General features: G+C 39.2%; 1 protein-coding gene and 1 long non-coding RNA gene across 4 annotated transcripts in view; one reads left to right on the forward strand and one right to left on the reverse strand.

Moving 5' to 3' along the window:
* Window positions 1–21171, reverse strand: part of ROR1 (receptor tyrosine kinase like orphan receptor 1) — a 240878-nt gene that overhangs the window by 24037 nt on the left and 195670 nt on the right. The window lies entirely within an intron of this gene.
* On the forward strand, window positions 3800–12359 carry LOC120370990. The gene is made up of 3 exons (XR_005584099.1): window positions 3800–3854; window positions 4927–5008; window positions 12240–12359. It is a non-coding gene; the product is annotated as an uncharacterized LOC120370990 (long non-coding RNA).

The raw sequence follows: 21171 nt of genomic DNA on the forward strand, positions 1-21171 counted from the left end.
CCTGAAGAAACCCTTCTTGTTACTCTTAACATCCCTTGCTAGCTGCAACTCCAAGCATGATTTGGCCTTCCTGATTTCACTCCTGCATGCCTGAGCAATATTTTTATACTCCTCCCTGGTCATTTGTCCAGTCTTCCACTTCTTGTAAGCTTCTTGTTTGTGTTGAAGATCAGCAAGGATTTCACTGTTAAGCCAAGCTGGTCGCCTGCCATATTTACTATTCTTTCTACACATCCGACCCTCTGCTAACTTTTGAAGAACTAAAGAAAGAATATAATTTAGAACCTGGACTGAAAGAAACAAACATCTATTTTGGACTCTAGAGGTGATTTTCCTGGTGAAGTCTCCCTCAAATCATACATATTTCTAGTTTATACTGGAGTTTACCTAGGGACTAGATAAGTTAGCAAGTCCTTTAGAAGGTGATCAAGCATTGGAATGAGACATACAACCAGAAAGAAATCTGATGGATGTATAAACTACTTCAATTCAGAGCCAAAGAAAAGTTTTATTAACAAGGCTGCTCCACCTCATTCTCAAATTCACTCTTGTACTAAAGAAAATTTAACCCACTGTAAGTGGATGAATGCTGAAAGGAATGTGAATGAGTAGGGAGTATGGACACACATTTCTATCTGTTTGCAATGCCCCGAGGTACAGGATTTTAAGAAAGAGTTAATCTTAGGTATATAAAGGTTACAGATAAAGGGAACAGACTGGATCCAAAAGGCCCTCCCTCTGGATGTTGGCGACCAGAGGAAAATTCATTTAGACAAAACAGGATTAGTAGGTCAAACGGTGCACGCACTATTTTGCAGTATTTTGGAAATGAGCTTCAGTAACAGGGCAGTGGAGTAAATCAATTGAAAGAAACAGGAGTATTGAAGTCTGACAGACACATCCCTGGGGAAAAAAAGAGAGGATTATAAAACCACCTGGACTTCATTTTGAGAGCTCCTAGCCTAAGAGGGATGGGGGTGAACTGAGATAGTGCAAGAGAAGCCCTATGAGGTAATGGACTATGACATGCGTATCTATTGTATCGACTACCATTAACAGTTCAAAACTGGACTCTTGATTAGATCCTGGTAATACTTTATTATGCTTTATGGATCTGTATGTTCCAGCCAACTTCTTTCACTTAAACAAAAATTACATGTTACATTATGGAGCATGGAAAGTTATAGCTTATTCAATTGTGACTGAAGGGAGCTCATCTTTGGGGAAAGGTCCTGGGAACTGAAGCTATTTATTTAGCCACAGAACAAAGACCACACTGGCTGTTCAATGCACATTTCCCAACCCCAGTCCCACCCCTGATCGAGAAGGACCAAGAAGTTGTGATGGTTGGCTTTAAGACACAGATATCTGTTCACTAGAAACATGACTGAGATTTTACATACTCCAGGTTCTACATATTTCAACCCCTTTTTGGTAATCTAATCACTGCTTCACTATTTAAATGACAATATGTTTCTGAGGCCTGATCTCCAATTTCCATGAAAAGCAACAAAATGGATACTGGCTTCAATGGGAGATGGATCAAACCGTTAAGACCTGATTCAGCAAAGCACTTGAGCACATCTTAACTTTATACACATGCTTAAGTCTCACTGAAGTCAAAGTCAATGGGACCTAAGCATGTGCTCAAGTGAATTAGTGCCTTTAAGCTTATTTGGCATTTAGAAATTACAAAGGTCGGTTTACAGTAAGTACTTTTCACCTCTATTTCTTTTTTATTAGTTTAAACTATTAATATTTCAGTAGCACTCAGATGACCCAATCAGGATCAGAGTCTGATTGTGTTAGGTGCTGCACATACATATACATAAAAATAGTTGATTTTGCATCTCTTACTTCCAGTGCTCCGTATATCAATGGCAACTTATATGTTGTTCACATGTCAGTTTAGAGCAGGAGTGTAAAAGAAAAGGCTTGAACTTTAACTACTGACAGATGATCCTGCATTGCTGTAAGGTGATTTTTTAAAAAATGACTTTCCATTTGGTTCTTTTAATATTTTTGCAAAAGCATGGATGTTTATCTTGGAACTTTCCCACTGCATTTGGATTCTGCTGGAGTTTCCCATGTCTCATTACTTTTAGCTACATATAAGAGCAGCACCCCGTATTGAATTTACACTATACTCAGATGTCAGTAACATTTGATTGAACAAAGCTTTCAAAAGATAGCTGCTTGCATATTATTCCTTATGTCTCATTTGGTATCTCTGAAAAATGACCTGCACCTTTCCAATTTAAATAAAAATGCAAATGCATTTTAAAAGACCAAGAGTAAAAGTCACTACTTGGAGCTGCACTGTAGATTTCTCAATTGTAGTATGGGTTTCGTTTGAATATTCTGCACTCGTTATATTTATGGAATTCCTACTGATGGTGACAGAAGTCCAGTATGCAAAGCAAATGCAGAACATGCAGTAGAGATCTCTAATGCTGAGTAGAGAGGAGAAATTTGTCTTTACGTTGCCGATGCAACATGTTCCATTGCCTACTCTACTGCCACCCAAGATCATCATACAAAGCATGGGTTTGCAAGCTTACAGTTGTGAAAACATGTCAGAGGGGTCACAACCATCTTCCCCCTCCCCATCTTCGTAGATACGAGGGTAGTCCTGACTAGATTTCAGGTAGATGGGCCTGCGGAAAGGTCATAGCATGTAAAAGGCTGAGAACCATTGGCAAAGAAATTACTATTCTTTCTTGGGATTCTTTTCCCATTAGCTTTCTTTTGATTTTTGGATTAAAAAAAAGAATTCTCTCCATTGGCAACATTTATATCAATCTTGGGCACTAGCCGCCTTTGCTGTAATCATATAATCATAGAAGTGTAAGACTGGAAGGGACCTCAATAGGTCATCTAGTCCAGTCCCCTGCACCCAAGGCAGGACTAGGTAATAACTAGACCATTCCTGACAAGTGTTTGCCTAATCTGATCTTAAAAACCTCCAATGACAGAGATTCCATAACCCCCCTGGGCAATCTGTTCCAGTGCTTAAGTTTTTCCTAATGTCCAACCTAAACCTCCTTGGCTGCAATTTAAGCCCATTGCTTCTTGTCCTATTGTCAGAGATTAAGGAGAACAAATTTTCACCATCCTCCTTGTGACTATCTCCGATTAGTCCATATCTTTCTTGTTATATGGTGCCCAGAACTGGATACAATGCTCCAGTTGAGGCCTTTCCATGTAATAACACAACACACACAAAATAAAGCCCCCAAACCAGAAAATGACCAATCCAGAATATTTCATGCTCTCTGTTCCTCTCTTTGCTTCTCACAAAGGGACGCTCGTGATGCTTTCCCAGTGTTAATATGTTTTATAGTGTTGTCCTACTCTAGTATCAGAGGGGTAGCCGTGTTAGTCTGGTTCTGTAGAAGCAGCAAAGAATCCTGTGGCACCTTATAGACTAACAGATGTTTTGTAGCATGAGCTTTCGTGGGTGAACACCCACTTCTTCGGATGCAAGCAGTTTCTCTAATTTCTCCTATTTGGGATATCCTGTTTCACTCCATCTGGGTTTGACAAATTAAAAATGTAAACAGGAAGGATAACAAGGCCCAATGGCACTTAGAAGCTATGGCTCCTTACACAAGGGTCTTATGAAGAATAAAAAGGCACATTCAAAGGGGCAAAATGGTTTCAGACTATAAAGCCATCCATCACTGGGTTTAAACACTAGTATAGCTCAGCTACATCACCGTGATGTCAAAATGCAAAGGTGCTTTGTGATGTGAATTCATGGTGCTGTTTGTTAAAAAGGTTATTCAGCTGCCAATGACTCCAGTTCCATTCAGTCCTCATAACTTTCTGGCCCTTTTCCAGGCGAACCCTGTGTAAGTAACATCCAAACGAAGTAGAAGGACTGAGCGCAGCAGGCACTCATAGACAGGCAGTCCATAAATAAGGGCTTTTCATAAGGGTCATTTCTTATTGGAGATGAAGATGTGATATGGTTTAAAATGTAACAAAAAAAGAAAAAAAATAAATAAAAATCAAAGGGGGAGTGAATGGAAAAAGATATAGGGCCAAATTCTCCTCTTACTGAAATCAATGAGTTTGTATTGGCGCACTGGGACAGAAGTTAGTCCAATGGTACAAATAACTGGAAAGCTTTGTCAGCTCAGCATGCTGCACTATGGCTCTGTTGAATCAAAACTGCCTCACTGCCTTTTTGTTGCAGTGTGATGCCACTGGGAATTTTTAAATGGCCTTTAGTGTACCTTGTGACATGAAACAACTGCTCCTTTATTAGTATCCTCAGACAAACCCCGTTAATGTGCTGATAGCAGAAAATAAGTAGAAATGGGCTGAAATAGCCAACTTTTTCAGTGGTTCAGTGACAAACTGTTCTCAATATTAAGCACCCCATTTATTGTTTTCTATTCAATGATGTTGTGTGAATTTAGATTAGTTATCTCTTAACTTTATCCAACAAGTCTGCCAACCCCGTTTTAGAAATATGAATGTCACTGCAGATCCAGATTTGTATTTTAAAGCTAGTTTTTTTAAATACTTCCTTTTCTATTCCAGTCCTTTTCTATATTACCAGAAATAGCCAAACTCCAATTAAAGCACCTCCTATAAAACACTGTTTTTCATATGGTCATTAATTTCAGCAACAAGAACATTTCATCAAGTTTAATGCAAGGAACTAAATCTAGGGATTTGCTTTAACAATAGCTGTTGCTTTAAGATCAAGATGTTAATGTGAGTTAACTTTAGATGTATTTACTAAACCAATAGAGAAACTGGAGTTAGAGGGTTCAGGATTTGTTTTTATTTATTTTTTTGGTGTGTGGACTACTGATTTCCAATGCATTAAGAGAAAAAACATAGAAACCAGCATAAGAGGGTCAGTTATTTTTGTCATGTCACTAATGAAGGTAGGAAACTTATGTACTTAAGATACTGACAGTACCTGAAGATAAAAGGTGGAAGAGGAGAAGGAGAAGACATGGAAGAAAATACCCCAAAGATCTTGGAAGAAGTAAGGAGGAATCTAGGCCTATTATTGTGTTGAGCATTTTTTAAGATGCTCAGATACTAGTGTGATGAATAAGGTGTAAATGCTTGGATATATAATTGGTTAGTTAGGTTAGACAGATGGGCTGCCAATACTGAGATGGCCAAATGAGCAGATAGCACTAAATTATATAGGTTATATTAGAGGAAACTGAGATGAACCTCAGAACCATGTAACAAAGGTAGGTGAATGGGCAGCATGATGGCCAGTGAAATTCAACAACGACAGTGCAAAAAACACACAGACAGCTACATTACATGTGCAAAGTAAAATGCTTTATTTTTAGCTGTTTTGAGGTGTAGAAGGATAGGGAACCACGGAAGACTTTGTTACGGCCTAGCTTAGGCAGTTCCGCTTTCTCAGCCTCCGGTTATTGTAGGACACGGCATGCTAGTTTCAACCTGCCGTAACCGGCTGGAATTGCGGCATGGCAAGCCCCTAGGCTGTTGGCCAAGGGGGCGGCCCCGGAGGGTGGAGAGTTCCTATTGCATTATGTATGAGCTGGTTTGCTGCTGTTTGTATAAATATGAGCATGCTTTGTGTTTGCTTTTGGACTCCGTACCAGGCCGAGCTCCAGGGCGCTGGGTTCCCCACCTCCGTGACAGCAACGCTTGGAGTCCCCGTTGCGGATGTGTCACTTTACCTTCATTAAAGCCAATAACTCACAGTGTGTGTGGGCCTCGTTCTTACAGAGCACCCTGGGAGGGCCGGGGCCTCCCTGGAACGCAACATGAGGGCAAAAGCAAGAAACAGAATTTATCCCTGAGATATGCCAAGTGGATAGATGGAACGACTTTAACCTTAAATATAGTCTATTTGCTTTTTTCACTTGTAAATCTGCAAATTGGAGGCACTGTTTATTGACAGAGAAAAACAATTAAAGAATTATTTTTGTCTTGCTGCACCACTAAACTAAGCAGACCCAGGCATTAATATGAGTTACTTATACCAAGCAGCTGAGCCTTGATGGGAAAATAGCACAGATGACTGAATGTTCTAATTCACTAATTTCCCAGGGAAAAGTGCAGAATATTTCAAGAGGGACAACAGAAAGTTCAAGAGCTTTAAGGGCTCAGATCCTGTAGTCCTCACATCAGCAAACCTCCCACTGCAGTCAAAACTAACAATAAAACTGATGGGAGGTTTGGCTGTATGAGGGCCACAGGAACTGAGCCCTCAAAGGTCTTGAACTTTGGGTTGTCCCAATTGAAGCATTCTTCACCTTTCCCTTGGAGAAGTGGGAATAGAGGGTATCTAAGAATTAGTCCTTAATTTTATTTCCCAAAAGTTACACACTTCAGAATACATGTGACCTAAGACTGGGGATATTTTGCTTTAGAGGAACTGAGTTCATAATAAATAGTAAGAAATGACAGAATGGAAAAGAGAAATCTGCTCCATTTAACTGTATAATTATTTGTGTGGGCAATCAGATGGGGTATTTTTATTATTATGTATGGCACAGTTTACCCATATATACGGATTAAACCTGCATAATTTATTTTTACATTATTAACCACATCATACAATTTATCTGTATTCTTGTTCCAACTTTATATAAAATAAAATTTATACATTTTTACTTGGCAGGAATCCATTAAAGCAAACAGATGAATAATATTCTCTCATACTTTCCAAAGGAGCACAAAACAGTTATTTGAGCCTAATTTAGAAAATGGGAACATATTGGCCCTATTTCATAACAATATTTCAGAAATGCAAGGGTTGCATTTCAGTTTGGAAAGGGAAAAGAATTGTCCAGGCTTGGATGTCACTGCAATTTCAGGGCAAGTGATATCTGGGGTAATATATTCTGTTCCAGTTTAGACACCCATTTAAAAATCACAAGGCAGTTATGGTTTAATGTCCAGGAAACAAAACTACAACAGAGGGATACCAATAACAAGAATGAATAATGTTGCTGTTTTGTCATCATTAATGTATGGGGGGAGGTCCTATGGTACCAATGAATACTCAGGTTCCTAACTTCAGTGAATTTTACATATTACCGTGACAGGTGGCTTCTTTATTATTCTGCTTCGCTGCTGACTGTTGCACATTACACTGATAGGTACCTTAAAAATGTTGCCTCAGATGTATGGGCAGATAAAGCCTCTAAAAATAAATGCGAGTTCTGATTGCTATTTAATGGACAGTGGTACAGATCAGGATTGGGGCCTTCATTGTACTTGGCCCTGTGCAAACACAGTGACACAGTCACTCACATTTCCTACAGTTTCACCAGCATACTGTTCTGAGTATTACTCAGTTCTACCTAACATTTCACTCCCTCCCCCCAACCTGCAGTCATTTCTTGTTAGAGCATTTTTCTGCTGAAAGAAGGCAGGTTTGTGCAAAGACATAAACATCACTGGTGAGAGCTGACGTGTTTTCTACTAGTGAAAGCAAGGCAGTGCTGGAAGCTGAATAAAATATATTTCTTACACAATTAATCTCTTGGCGAGGATATACTGGCAATTACTGTATGTTTTTCTTTGTCGTTGTTAGAAAGTTTTACAGTACCTCTATCTACATAATTCATTTCTGGAAAGAAAAAGCTGCCTAGAAAATCTCAGTAACCTGAGAAAATGCTAGAAAATGCTCAGGTAAAAACATTTAGTGTTCATGCATTTGATTTAAATATTGACATTTTTTCAGCTGGAATTCTAGCATCTGAGATTCACTCCTCTTGAATGCTTTACAATCATTTCTTCCCTACTAAAACTCTTTCTAGAAACTGAAGTCACATTCTTGCAAGCAGGAGGCACAGAACATGGTAGCCAACTGTGTTCTTACTCAGTGGAGCAGCAGCTGTAACTGGTTATGAAACAGCACTAGTAATAGTATTTGGATCTTTCCTGGCAGATTTCTTACATCATGATTCAATATGAACGGCAAATCATGCGCTTGCAGTTATGAAAATGGCAGGAAACTCCTAGCGCTCATGTTTTATTTGACAAAGATATTTTAGGGTTATGCTGGAAGGTAGATTCTGGATGTAGAAGAAAAACTAATATACAAAGATTCTGAGGATTAATCAAATAGGATAAAATTATACGTGCTAACCACTGTGTCTTCGATCAAACCTTTATGCTTGGCGCTCTCTCTCTCAGTTCTGATGATCCCACATATATGTTACTTATCTAACACTCATTGGACATTGACCTGTAGAAAGGAATATTTGATGGAACTCCCATCAACTGGCTGCAATGAGTCTTACCAGACTCACTTTCCACCCATTTTAAGATGGGCTCCTTGATTCCATAGCACTCCCAATACCTAATGGACTGAGGGTAAGTTCTAGCCAGAGTCTCTTATGTGACAGTACGGAATGCTTCCACTCAGCCATTGGGCTAGGAAGTCTAAATTAAACATCAATTAAAATGGAAATTTGAGAGAAACTAGTTAAGCTTTACCCCTTGGAGGTTGTTTCTAACAATGAATTCTTCCAAAACCCTTAATAGCTGACACATGATACATTTTTAAACATGTTTTATTAACAGTGACAAACTGTAACAACTTTACAGTCAAACTGCTGTGTCTTCAACGGCCACCCAGATTCAGATCTTTCATGGCTTGGTGTGGCTTTCTTAAGACAAATAATATCAGTCCAATGTATCTGAGGATCTCCTTAGTTAAACATTTAATTGTTTTTACATGCACAAAAGCTGTTTAAAGGGCCTGTTTGACCAGGAAGCTGATATTCCCTAGAGGGATACTACACATGTATACTATTGCCATATGTCAGAATTATTATACATGCACTTAACATAGTGTGAGACTTGCACATTTTTTGGCATAGGAGGTGTAGAACAGGATACCTTTTACCTCTCAGAGTTTTCCCAGAAGGATATATCACTACAAACACTGGACCAAATCCCAAAGTACATACTTAGATTTTATTCAATCTTTACTCAAACAAAACTCCCTTATACTTAGCACTGCAGGATTTGACCTTTTAACTATGTAGGCTATACTTTTTATAATTCTGTTTTTGTAATAGATATTAATATAGTCATGATTGCTTTCGCCCCATGATAAAGGATAATATTAACTAGGAAGAGTGGTCAGATAAGGCCCATCTTTCTATTTGTATGCAAACAAAAAGGAGTTTAATTAGATAAGACTGAACACAGAAACAAACTTATTTGCAGAATCCATGTCTCTCTCACAAATCCCACATTTCTCTTGGAATTTATATAATAAATGTCTCCATGCAACATATAAATCAAACCCTTAAACACAACAGGAATGTTAGGAAACATGAAAAAATTCAGTTATAGTTTAGACCACTTTATCATAAGGTGAATCTAGACATGAAAGGGCCTTAATTCCCACTTACACTAAGGCTCTTTATTCCACTCTGGCAATGTAAAGGGGGCTTAGAGTGGGTGTACATACAATTAACACCCATTTTAAGGGGCCTTAATATAAATGAGGTTAAGGCCCTTGAAGATCTTATGGTCTGACGGAATAATGGACACAAGGATATTTCAAAGGCTTAGTGAAAGAGCTGGTCAGAATAAGGGGCCCATTTGATGTAATTTTTTTTTTAAAAAACCTGTCTCTATTTGCATTAAAATGCACGAAATTCAAGAAAATTTCCACCAGCTCTACTACTGATTTCGGTCTCTCTCAGAAATACTGTACTCACTGCTGACAACTGACAAGACTGAGGTGTTAGAACATTATAATGGTTTTTGCCATTATCAACACTAATGATTTTTGGTTTACAACTCTATAATAGCTTGAAACATAATACATAGATATTTCTATAAGCCTTAGTAAAACTTTGGAATTTGTAGGGGTTAAGGTATAACAGATCTATATCAAAAGAAAAGCACATTTAATCTAAGGCAAGTGCCCTTTTTTAAATAAATACATTGTAAATACACTTGTAAGCCTCAGTGGAATGACAGTGTCTTACTTTCATAGGATTGTCCTGCTTTTCTACCCAATGCTTTTCTTTCCTCCTCTCCTATGAAACAGTGGCCAATTATCCCACTTTTTGATATTGCCATCCTAAAGTTCTTGTCCTACCTTGATAGCAAACAATCAGCCTTAGGTTATCTGTGGAAACCATACCTGAAGGGACCATATCTAGAGGTGAATGGTACACTCAGTTGTTGGTCCCTGGTGAGACTTCAAATAAGGCTTTGAAATAGCCCCAGCTTCATTCTAGATGAAGAATTCTGTGATGTCACTACCTGACACTAGAAATTAGACTGACCTGAGTCAGTCCATCTGTTTGTAACTTTTACACCCCATCTTATCATTCTGATTAATTTTATTGTCCTTCCCGCCCTGGGTTTTTTTTTGGGGGTGGGGGTGGGGGACGACACTAATTGATTTGGTCTTACAGCTCACTTTTAATTTGTTCTGTGTGTTGGTGAGTCAATATTTTAAACAAACACGATAAACAGATGACATAAATCTGACACTTGTATTAGAAGTGAAATACATGCATCAGCACAATTAAAAATAACATATATGTTAACTTGCTTAAACTATTATTCAACTGAAAAATTGCATCTACTGGTAACTTCTATAAGCCAGAATTACTGAAAAAAAAGTAATAGTTACTACCGTAAGGAAAAGCTTACTGAAAATATTAGCTATTTTTAACCTCTGTTTTTTATTGAACAGAAGTATTCAGCTCAGTTTTCAAAGATTCCTTTTAAGATATCCAAGCACAATCCAAGATGCATCTCCAAGCATGTCCGAAGGTATTCTGAAATGCACAGTGTATTTCAAGAGCTGCCTACGTGTGGGAAAACCTGGCTAAATTAGGCATTTTAGCACACAGATCTATGAAGGTCTTGAGCCCTTTTACTGCTGAGCTCTGCCATGCAGTTAGAGGGCCTCAGATTAATTCAGTTTCCAATTGTAGACGACCATGTTTATAGCCATGCTAGGGTGCAGTGTTCTAACCATTTTTTTCATTAGTATATTAGACATGCCTTTTAGGCAATGTATATGAGACATATATGTGATGGCAGATGGTCTTTCACAGCACAAACACTGTCTCTCTCACACTTCCAGTTGGCGCTGAAGGAGCTAGCAACTTTGGAAACCAGACTGGCATCTAAATATGGATTTAGGAGCCCAGTTTTAGGTTTACTGGTTTCAAAATTTGGGCCAAGTATGAATCTCTGTCATGTATGAGGCAGATAAGGAGAATAGTCCTCAGTTGTTGGGACAGAAAAAGCACAACAGGGCATACAGAACTCACCCCACACCCTTTCTTTCCCTCCATCCCACAAAGTGAAAAAATGAGAAGATGAGGTTTATATGAGCCAAAGAACACTATCTAATTGGGGAAAGAGGGCTGGGAACATAATTCTTACTGTCCTTTTCTTGGCCTTTCTTCCTCCAGTCCACTTATCCAGCTAAGTACTGTAGTGAGCCCATTCCTCCTCATGTGGACCCTTCCCATCAATTTTTGAAAGCTTCAGGAGTACGAGACTCCTTAATTAAAAAAAAATATATTTAACCCACATGTAAGATGGAAACTTTCCCATAGAAGGTTGGGGGTTGGCGGTGCTTTCCAACATCTCTTTTGCTAAGGAAGATGGGAATTTTTGTCCTTAGGTTTCATTTAGTTCACTGGAACATTAAAAAAAATGTATACACAAGTCTCAATTCTCCACTACATCTGAACTGTGATTGGATGGAGTGGAAAGAGATGGCTGCAGGAAGCTGGTTACAGACTCGTAATTCTTGGCTGCCTGGCTTAATCAGATAATAAAGCCTACTTACAAGAGCTTACATCAGGTGATTAGGCACAATGGAGCTTGGATGCATTATGCTCCCTTCCTGCCCTTGGTATGCTGACCCTACTTCCATCTTATGCTAGGGATGGGATGGGAGAAAGAGGTAGTGTGTAGGAGATGGTATAGTCAGCTTCGGGCAGCAGAGATTTCCCCCTACATAAGGGGAATTCTCAAGTCCAAATCTCCAGCGGCTTTAAGTTTACTTTGCACCACAGTTGACGGTCTGGAGAATCCAGCCTACAGATCTGTTTCCATGCTTACAACCTCTCTTCTGTAATGCTATTAAAGAACTGTTAAATAGGCTGGAAATTATAGTTTGAGTTTTGTTACTGTCCACTAGCTTTTAGAGCTAGCCATAAACACTGTATTTTATTAGCCTGCCAATTAACACTGTATTTCAATGACACTCTCTTCAATCACAGTGGAAGTCCCATCATATGGAACATGACATCTGCAGCATAGTGGCCAACAAGGACGTTTAGAACAATTAAACCTTCAACATGAAGATCGTCATCTGAGGAACTCTAATTAAGAAGTCAGTTGTAAATGGACTTCAAATGACTACTAGAGAAGCCTTATTACAAGTTTAAGAACAAAGTTTCCTACATCAACCGAGTAGAACACATTCTCATACTTTCCTCTGTAATTTGCACATTGACATTTTTATAAAAACACCAATGCGATAATTTTAAACAGCACCACTATACAGTGGTTAGCAACTAACTTGTAAAAATACACGGTAGCAAATACATTGATTAATATTTCAGAATGGCTTTGGGGGGGATCCCACAAGGTTTAAATTATACACACATGTTATGCTGGTCCTCTCCACACTTTGAGAGCAATCTCATAGATTGAAAATTATTATGAGCAATATGAGACCATCTCCTACTGGGCAAAAGTCATGAGTTGAATCAGTAGCATACCTATATATGTTCTGTAACACTATATCATATGAAGTTACAGTTTTGTGAATGTACTTTATGGATATTGAAGACAGCCTTGTTCTTCAGAACAGGCCAAATGTTGCCCTGCAATACGTGCATGCAGTTCCTACTACCACACACGTATCCAAGAGTAAAACTTGGCCCAATGAACCTGAAATATGACAGCATCGTAACTATCATGCATTATTGCTTACTTAAAATACATGGAATAGGTGATCAGTTAAATGGTAATGTTCTTGGTGGTTGTGAATGAGACAATTACTGGCTTTTGGAGTAAGCACGGAAGAGATCCAGCAGGATGAGTTTAGATGCATTTCCCTTGTCTACGGAGAGGAGGAGGCCATCTACCAGAACAACAAATGCTGTCTCTGTACCATATCTTGACCTGAGGTCTGACCGAGAGGAACCTTGCATGGTGGAAGCTAAGAAGCAGCACTGGAGACTTTTTTTTATTTTAGTAGCTTCTTCTCTGTGGTAGTTTACAAGATAGCCAATGGTGAGCAATGGCTTCTTTAGTATTGGTCAGACCACTGCATGTTGTAGGATGGGTGTTAAATCCCCCTCATCAAAACATGTGCAGGCCATGAGGCAGCTTGATCAAGTGGCTAGGCCACTAGATTGGGAGTCAGGAGACATGGATTCTATCTCCAGTTCACCAGATGACTTGCTGTATAACCTTGGTCATCTCACTTCACCACTCTGTGACTCTGTTTCCCTTTCCATATCTCTTTGAGGCAGGTACAGTGCCTACCAACATGGGTCTTGGTTGGGACTGCTAAGTACTGCTGTCATACAAAAAATAATCTTCATTAGTAGGGAGTCCAGGTATGAGCTACACTCAACGCCCAGGGAGAATAGGCAGCTGAGAATCACACGTGATAGGGAAGAATCAATAACAATAAGGGCTATCTACTTCTTGTGTAAGAGTGCTGGATTCCTGGAGAGAAGGCACTGTGTTCTTGATCCTGCCCTCAGTTTATTGCTGTTGGTGGCATATTAGGTCCTCTCTCATGAAGGCAACCTTCTCTGTGAAGTAAGATGATGATGATTCCTTGCAGCAAGAGGTACCAGGTTCTGTGGTTGAGTATGGCAGCCTGGAATTAGGAAGCAATTTATGAGCCAGAAAAGTTCCACAAGCCATGACCTTGCTGCCTCTGTGGTAGGATCTTCTTGCCTCCTTCATAGTTTTGTAGAAATTTCCTCTCTCTGAGTCTGCCAGTACCATACTGTGTTTTTTGCCAATAAGGTTTACTTTTTTTTTTCCTGTACTCATTGAAAAACCATGGCAATGGGTGGACAGCGGGCATGGAAGAGGATGGTTTGAATAATTCAAACAGAAAATATCTTCTAAATGGTTTCCTTAGTAGGAAATGTCAAGACGAGAATGTGTTTTTTGCAGTTGATAAGCAGTCTGGGATTTACTTGGTTTACACCCAGGGTTTTCAAACTTCAACTGGGAAGCTGGTGAGTACAAAACTGTTCTAAGCAGTGATCGTTGTTGAAATAGTTGGACTAGTTTAACAACTGTGAAAACATTTAAAGTTCACATAACTTGTGTATCTTTCATAAATTCTGCTGCTGATAGACACATATAAATAGAGGCTACTCATTTGGGAATAAGCAGTCTACTCTGAGGATCTCATGAGCGCGATTAAATCGAGGTAGAATGACTTGTGAAAAAGATTGCTCTCTAGATAAGAAACTCATTCTTAAAGCAACAAACATCTGTAAAAACATGTGTCAGTGAAAATTAAGACCTGTCTATCCACTCACTACTGGTAATTGATTAGGGCAAGAACATATTTGTTTTCTTTAAAAGCACTATGTTGCACTACTTAGACTGCACGGACCAGTATAAAGAGCTACATTTAAATCCAAGTTTCATATTTCAGTGATCCCTGAGAAGACATGTAGTCTTTAATTCTGAAAGTGTGGTAAGGATTTGAAAAGTAACCATGTAAAAAGTGGCATTTTTCTGCTCCCTGAATTTATAGTATTCAGCATTGTTTATATCAGACAAAAATAAACACAGCCTGCTTTTTCTACTCCTGTTAGCACAAAAGAATCAGTATTGCTATTAGAAAGCAAGTTAGATTCTGTTTCTGACTTGTCCAAATAAGTTCCAATTGTAAAATCTTTATTGCTGGTTGGGGTAAAATGAAGGGGAAGGAACCCAACTTAATTTTTCAAGACTGACACATATTATGATCTTAATTAACTATAACTGAGCAAAAAGAGAAGACACAGCAATCCACATCAGTATTTTCACAGCGATCATGGAATACAATGCCATTTTTATAGCCTCTCTTCACAATATAATTTCCCTTTAGGCAAGAAAAAACAAAGTACCTGAATGAATTAAAATGGCACCAGAAAGAAATGATTCATGTTTTACTGGACATAACAAATGTCACTTACTGATTTCCACCACCTCAGAACATCATCCCAACAATTTAGTCCCCTAGAGTAGGGTTTTATTTTATTTTATTTTTGTTTTAATTTCATTTTGTCAATATGTCAGCAGTATAAAGTAGTGAACAGTAAAGACCTTGTGCACAGGAAGCAATTCCATTATTTTGCCACTATGAAGTTTATAATAAAGTTTTAGCACATTTTACAGATGATTATTTATCTTGTGCTCTGACGCACAGTATATTCCTGAGTATTCGCCATGTCAAGGATTTCTCAGTAAGTAAATACTGTAGTGTCTGTCGAATTTGTCACATAGTACATGGTGAAAAAAGTATTGCTTAGTTCAATTTGCATGACAAGGGTAAAGTCTAACATAATTCTGAAATCATTTGCTACTGATAAGACTATCTGCACATTAAGCAGTCTATTAATCTGTCCTTTCACTGGAAAATTATTATTAAAGTTAAAAGTTGCTTCAAAGAAATTGTTCTTTAAAAATCTTGTTTTGATAACGTCTGTTGGCATACTTTTGCAGTTGCACATTATCAAATCTAAAAGCTGGTTTCTATCTACAGCTAGGTGGAGAGCTGGTTCATATCAGTGTTAACTCTTACCATGACCTGGTAATAGAAAACATGTATTTTACAAATGCCTAAAATATTAAATGAGGATTAAGCCAAACATTATTTTTAAAGGAATACATATATACTATCAAGAGAGCAGAGCAATTTATGCTTACTATGTTTGAGATGCAAATCAAAGGAAACACTGATATTTATATACCTTTGCTCCTGTTATCCAACTGTGAGGCTTGATTTTGGCATGACTATGTAGCCTATAGGCCAGGAATAGGCATAAGTTAAGGCAGTAATACAATGAGCCTAGAAGCCTCACAGCCTGTAAGATAATAGCTTAGCTAAAGCAATCATGGCAAAAGCTTTAGCATAAGCAGATAACCTGGAGTAACTCTAGATCATAAAACATCACCAGACAGAATGTTGAAATGACTAAACTCCTGACAGACAACCACCGGACTCTAGTTTATACCAGCCTGAGATGTTTTAAAGTTAGGAACAACAGCAGATGTCTGACCACAGGAATAGTCTGGTAACTGACTGATGTATATGCTAATAAACTTGAGGTAAATGGATGTAAACTGTGGGAGAAGATACCCCAATATTAGTAAGGTGAAGAAATACAAATAACAAAAAGGGGATGAAAGGCTTACTGAATATGCATTAGGCATAGCAGCTGTAGTACAACACATTATAAAAGTTGTATCCTGGCCTGTGTGTCTTGAGAGATGCAGCTCTTGGGAGATGCCAGGATGATGCCCACTGACGACAATGACAAGGAAGTTGATAACTAACACTTCCGGTTATTTAGCAAGGGATGGTGTGTGAGTCTATGGATGCTCAAATGCATATTCTGTATTATTTCTACCTTGCTGGGTTGGAGTGTTTGTAACTTTGCTGACTGTTAATAAAACTATTACAAATACAGCAGGTTTTCCTAAGTGAGTGCATTGCAACCATGCACATCACGGTTCCCAACTTAACAGTAAATTCTAGCAACACTGGGCCTGATCCCAGGACTAGAACCTACCAAACCTCAGTGTTAATTGGGAATTCTTAAATAATTAATATAATTCATACACAATCAATAGATCAGGCAACAATTACTATTGCCTATTCTCGCAAAGGTTCATTATATGTCAGGGATGGAGGAGCAGATTCTTATATCATTCATACGGTTGCAAATATGGAGCAAACTAACTTGATTTTTTTTATGAGATTACAAGTTTAGTTGGTAAAGATAACAGCAATGATGTAAAGTACTCAACTTCTGTAGGGCATCTGACTTGGTCCCACACAAAATTTTGATTAAGCAGCTAGGATGATACAGCAACATGGCACATATAAAATGAATGAAAAACTGGCTAACTGACAGATCTCAATGTAATTGTAAATGGGGAATGATCATCGAGTAGGTGTGTTTCTTCCAGTGATCTGTTCTTGGCCCTATGTTATTTAATACTTTTATCAGTGACCTGGAAGAAAACAAAACCATTACTGATAAAGTTTTCAGATAACACAAAGATTGGGCGAAGTGGTAAATAATGATGAAGACAGGTCACTGATAAGCAATTGAACAGAATCTGTTGCAGCATGGCTAATAAGCATAAGGTCATACATCTAGGAACAAAGAATGCAGGTCACACAAACAAGATGGGGAAGTTTATCCTGGGATGCAGTGACTATGAAAGAGACTTGGAGGTCATGGTGGATAATCAGCTGAACATAAGCTCTCAGTGTGATGCTGTGTCCAAAAGGGCTAATGCAATCCTTGGATGTATAACTGGGGAATATCAAGTAGGAATAGGGAAGGTCTATTATCTCTCTACTACCCGTGGCTACTCTGATATTTTTAGTATGCTAGCATGTATCTGCCTACCTGAACTGAGAAGCTCACTCCCTGCTGCAGTGCAGACACGCCCACAGTGAAATTCTCAATCTGTTTAGCTTACCAAAGAGAAGGTTATGGGGTGATTTGATCACAGTCTATAAATATCTACATGAGGAACAGAAATTTGATAATAGAGGATTCCTCAATCTAGCAAACAAAACACAATGGCTAGAAGTTGAAGCTATACAAATTCAGGCTAGAAATAAGTTGCAAATTTTAACAGTGAGGGTAGTTAGCCATTGGAACAAATTACTAAGGCTTGCGGTGAACTGGATGTTTTTCTAAAAAGCTATGCTCTAGGTTCAACAACAGACATTGGACTTGACGCGGGAAGTAATTCAAGGAAGTCCTACAGCCTGTGTTATTGAGGTGCTCAGACTAGATGATCACAATGATCCTATCAGGCCTTTAAAATCTATTAATCTAAGTTATAGCCCTTAGTCTTAACAAAGTTGCTACAGATTAAAGGCTAAGAATTTTTATCCTTGCCACTATGTACTGGACAGAACTGTAGCACAAGAACACTAAGTTTGGTCTTGAAAGATGGCTTGTGCTGATTTAAGTAATCTACCAATGCAAGGACTCTGTCAGGAAATGGAATGGAGTAACAGTTTCAATTCATTTTTGATTAGCATAGGTCCTTGTTGGCTCAAGCATCAATAACAGCATCCAACTAGTAAAAGGTCAGACAGCTGTTTTTCTTTCCAAAAGAGGTAACCACACACATTTTTTGCTGTTAACAAGATCAATAAACTTGCCACATTCTGAAATCAATGATTAACCCCTTTTACAGTATTTGAACTTACACAATTTTACAACTTTCAGTGGCCAAGCCTCTAGCATCATGCATGTTTTTAATTATCAGAATCAATGTAACACCTTATAATCTTCCCCCTTCCTCTTAATGATTTTGCGATGAAGTACTACAAGTTGCAACTGAGCTCTGTAGCTACCACTCAAGGTCATACACTTTGGCTATGCAAACTAAATTATCTTTACTCTTAAACTCCTTTCTAAATGTTTTATAGTTTATAGCAGTAATGAAAAGCATTTCAGGTCAGTGGAGATTTATCCCCCTTTTTAATGTTTTTACTAGACTGAATAAACACATTCTCCAGGACTGAAACCACTGGCTATCCTAAAGACTGCAGAAGCACAGGGGAAACTTTTAAGTTGGGGGCCACATGACTTATACTTCTTTACAACAATGAAAGGCATTGTTAGCTCAAACTGAGAATTGTTCTTTTCAGCTTCATATTAGGTTTTACAGCACTTTCATTGCAAGACTCTCTATTATAACACCCACTGATATTAGCTAACTATACAGGATCTGCCAATGGCACTATGCTCCAAAAGCCTTGTATAATGCTCATGAAGAGGCAGTGCATTTTTGTAGTCCAGTGGTCTTCATGGAAGAAACAGTTTCATTGTAGTTGGATCTGCAATGATTCTCTCTCAATAATTAAGGGAACTGTTCTCCAGTAGAAATGTATGTGAAAATCCTGTTGAGGCTAACTGAAGGTAGATGAGACCCCTTCTGTCACCCCATCATCATTCAGAACAGCAAGAACATCTATATTTATATAGCAAATGATTAAGGCAGGAAATTTTGGATCCATGTCCTATGACTGCCGGGGACCCAAACACATTTCTGATTGCTCTTGCATTCACCATGACAGGAAGTGAAAAGAGCAAGAGAGAGGAGCTGTTTATGAAGTATCCCTGACCCAGCCCACACAGTATTTCAATCAGTATTTTATTCCTGAGTAAAGAAGGCGTTCAAAATTAGTAAGGACATCAGAATTTGTCCCACTGTTACCTCTTTACCTATCACATTTTGTTGCAATTTCAGAGTGCTCTAGGCTTTTAAGCAAAGACGTCCATTAACATATTAATCCTCACAAATGACAATTCCACAGCTAAATGTCACTTCAAGGGCGTGATTTAAGAAATTAATTAGCTTTGGTGACTTCCAACAACCTCTTTGTTCTTCTGTTATCCCTTGTGCCCGATCCACAATCAGGATCACTGCATTTTTTTGTGTTGTTGGAATGGCAGGTAACCTTTTTCTCAGCTGTAAGAGCACTGTGTAACCAGATACTAGAGGTTATGAAAGAGCCTTCCCCGGGCACAGGGTGAGAGCATCCACGACTCAAACGTGGCTGCCCTCATTGGACAAGCTTAACGTTATCCAGGAAGGAGACACCACAAATTGCTTAGCACGTTATTTCCTTTCCCTCCCCATATCCCTAAGAACCCTCCACTACTATAGTCTCCAGAGATAACATCTGCATTGACCTGCAAACATTGTAATATGCTTCCAAGGTGGCAACTGGTAGAGATAGAAGCTAAATAAATAAATTCCTTACAGTCAAACGTTTTCTTAACCCAGTCAAATGTGTTTCCTTACACAGTCAAAAAAGTCAGAGTGGAGGGTGATAGGCAGGTGATATAGCCAGGGCAGCCAGGCAGCTGGCTCTAAGCTGGGAAGGGGGGTCCTAGCAGTTCCTACTGACTTTCCTATGGCTGGTGCCAACTGCTTCCCTCCCATTCCCCTGTATCTGGCACTCTATGTGCCAAAGCACACCTGCCACCACCCCCTCCAGGTGACAGTGTCATGGCCTGTCCCACACCCTGGCAGCTGTCTAAAGTGCTCCTGTCCCTCCCCCGGGCCAGGTGTCTTCACCAGGACCCATGGTGGCTGTGAGGCTGGATTGGGCAGGGCCAGGGAGTCCTTCCTGCTTCCTGGTGGCTGGCCTGATCTCATGCATTGCAGTGGCTGCTCCAGCCCCTCCTCCAGTCACACTCTTATCTCTAACTCCCCACCCCACCCCAGGAGTGAAACATAGCTGGGTCCTGCTCTTGCCTCCATGGGACATTGAGGGGGTCGAAATACAGATCCACCCGCCCCAAATATTTCCATTGCAGAGGCTCTAGCCCTCCCCACCGATTCTTCCATCCTGAAGAAGTCATCTAACATGTGTGCACTCAGAGAGACCAGAAGGAAAACAGGCACAGCTTGCCATTTGCACAAATAAACCTGGATAGTTCCTAAACACCTTCTTAAATCTGGCCGTGCTCTTTACTGCCTGTATCTGTTTTCTCCGCGATGTATCTGATGGCTTGGAAAAGGCCTGGTGGGCAGGCAGCAGTGTCATTTTTGAACTAATGGGTCAGCTTCATAATAAAGATGAAATAATTACAGCCAATTTTCCTAGTATCAATCTCACAGCACCTCACTGTGATGTGTGCATGATGGTACGTTTACGTCAGCAGTTGCTGAAGATGCAACTGAGTTTGCCAAGAGAGTAATAGAAATAAACATACAACTCCTCTTCCAATACAGGGTACAGGACTCCACGAAGGTAGCTTTTATGAGAAACACTTTTCTCTATAGATGGTGTTAAATGTGGGTACTTGGGGTGGGGTGGAAACTAATACAGTTCCTATTTCCACATTTCTTGAGGAAATTCAGGATCCTGCATCAAAGCCTGACAGTAATTTATCCTCCTCTCCTCACTCCCACTTT

Source organism: Mauremys reevesii, linkage group 8 (assembly GCF_016161935.1).
Source record: "Mauremys reevesii isolate NIE-2019 linkage group 8, ASM1616193v1, whole genome shotgun sequence".
Taxonomy (NCBI): domain Eukaryota; kingdom Metazoa; phylum Chordata; order Testudines; family Geoemydidae; genus Mauremys; species Mauremys reevesii.